We start from the raw sequence: 2500 nt of genomic DNA on the forward strand, positions 1-2500 counted from the left end.
TGCTGGCACCAGACTTGCCCTCCAATAGATACTCGTTAAAGGATTTAAAGTGTACTCATTCCGATTACGGGGCCTCGGATGAGTCCCGTATCGTTATTTTTCGTCACTACCTCCCCGTGCCGGGAGTGGGTAATTTGCGCGCCTGCTGCCTTCCTTGGATGTGGTAGCCGTTTCTCAGGCTCCCTCTCCGGAATCGAACCCTGATTCCCCGTTACCCGTTACAACCATGGTAGGCGCAGAACCTACCATCGACAGTTGATAAGGCAGACATTTGAAAGATGCGTCGCCGGTACGAGGACCGTGCGATCAGCCCAAAGTTATTCAGAGTCACCAAGGCAAACGGACCGGACGAGCCGACCGATTGGTTTTGATCTAATAAAAGCGTCCCTTCCATCTCTGGTCGGGACTCTGTTTGCATGTATTAGCTCTAGAATTACCACAGTTATCCAAGTAACGTGGGTACGATCTAAGGAACCATAACTGATTTAATGAGCCATTCGCGGTTTCACCTTAATGCGGCTTGTACTGAGACATGCATGGCTTAATCTTTGAGACAAGCATATGACTACTGGCAGGATCAACCAGGGAGCTGCGTCAACTAGAGCTGAGCAGCCGGCCGCCCGGGAGTGTGTCCCGGGGGCCCGCGCGAACACGCAAGCGTCCGCTCAATCATTCTGCAAACAGGAGGAGGCTGAGCTCCCCTGCACAATACACCTCGAAACCCTCTCAGGTCCCGGCGGCGCGCAGCGCCGTCCCAAGTACTTGGTCGGGTTCGAGAGAGGCGCAATCGCCCGGAGTTAGGCGAGTAGACGCTTTCGGTGCGACCACCCGTGCTCCCAACTGAGCTTGCCGCTGCCGACAGAGGCCCGGGAGCGTGCTGTCGTGGCATTGCCGGCGGGAGACAACACGCGCCACCTACGGTGACCGGCAGCTCCAACGCCAGCGCCACAGAAGGACAAAAGCCCCACTTGGGTGCCGAAGCGAACTCTCCCAGCACAGCGCACGCGCCAACACATCCGCACAGCTGCGATACAAACCACCAGCGAGAACCGCTGGGGCGACCGAGCAGCAGACGGCGTCGCGGCGCCGAGCGCCGGGCGGCAGCGCATCCTCAACGCACACAGTCCTCAATCGGACCAGCACACTGAAGATGTCCACCGCGCTTCGCACCGGGCCCGCGAGGACCTACTTTGGCCGCACGGCGCCGCGCGCAGGGTGCGCCGGCGCGCAGCTGCGACGCCTGCCGCGTCCGTCGGCCGGCGCGCCTGCCACTGGCCGCCCCCACCAGCCGGCTGTAGCGCGTGCGCCCACGCACCGCGCGGCCAGCACGCCGGGAGGCGCCCCCTCACCGGCCGGGGACGGTCCCACCCAGCCACCGCCGCGTATCGCTTCACACCCAGATGCCGTTCAGTTTCGTCGGCATGGTGGGTATCGCTGGAACAACCGGTTAGTACCTCAACCTATCGTCGCCATCACCGATTCACCCCTAGCGAGAACAACCGCACCACAACAGGTTACCATTTGTTCATTTGCGTAACTTCACCAGAAAACGCAGGCGTCCATCGCCATTTGCAACTTCCACGATTATTGCATGCCTGTGTCAGGTGTCACGCCACACTACGTCTGCCCACATACACGCAACAAAATGTGCACGCCTAGACAATACGTGGAAGGTGGCCCCCGTACGTATGCGATGTCCATTGCTCGAACGACTGTCAACCGGCCTCTGTAGCATGTCGCAGATATGGAACGCGGTGCACCATGCCATCACGGTGTGTGAGGAGAGACGACTAGGTCCGAATACATCAACAGACAGCTCATGCTGATCGCCATCCACGGCGTCCGTTCCTCCCACACGTCTCTATGGCGTACCACACTGCAATCCAGCTCTCATAGGGAGACGACACGTAGCTGCGTGCACAATATTTGCACTGTATGGTCCGCCGTTTTTGGGCGCAGTCGTTGTACGGTCACACATGTGCCACGATGTATCATTCAGTACATAAGGACGAATGTGCAGTACAGATTGTGGTTTACGCGTACGACATTAGCGGACAGTTGACACAGGCCGCACCACAACGTAGCCTGAGTACGTCGCATGCGGAGGGCATTGAACATGCAAAGTTCTCACCAACCAGCTTGCGAAGGCAGGGGGCAAGGTGGGGACGTGGGGAGGGGCGGCATGTACGTCCTGCTGCCATCCACATTACAGTGTACAGCAGGAGCATGTGGAAAGTGAGCAAGACTTGCAAGGTGTTTAACATGAAGCGATACACAGGGGAGCGGGGAGTGCGAGTAGCGAACTATATTGCGAGGGTTGCGGGTGGGCAACACTACACTAATTGAACGAGTCGTATAACAATTACAGAGCAGGTTTAGGCGACAACGTGGGTTACGTTAGGCGACAACGTGGGTTAGGTTAAGGCACGACGTGGGTTAGGTTAAGGCACGACGTGGGTTAGGTTAAGGCACGACATGGGTTAGGTTAAGGCACAACATG

The 2500-nt window shown here is 57.9% G+C and overlaps 1 non-coding gene across 1 annotated transcript in view; it reads right to left on the reverse strand.

Moving 5' to 3' along the window:
• The window catches only part of LOC124741472, a 1910-nt gene extending 1322 nt beyond the window's left edge, over positions 1–588 (reverse strand). The window contains exon 1 of the ribosomal RNA XR_007009973.1: positions 1–588. This exon is cut by the window's left edge and continues 1322 nt beyond it. This is a non-coding gene — a ribosomal RNA (small subunit ribosomal RNA).
• Positions 589–2500: the final 1912 nt, after the last annotated feature.

The sequence above is a fragment of the Schistocerca piceifrons genome, unplaced genomic scaffold (genome assembly GCF_021461385.2).
Source record: "Schistocerca piceifrons isolate TAMUIC-IGC-003096 unplaced genomic scaffold, iqSchPice1.1 HiC_scaffold_1956, whole genome shotgun sequence".
NCBI classification, from domain to species: domain Eukaryota; kingdom Metazoa; phylum Arthropoda; class Insecta; order Orthoptera; family Acrididae; genus Schistocerca; species Schistocerca piceifrons.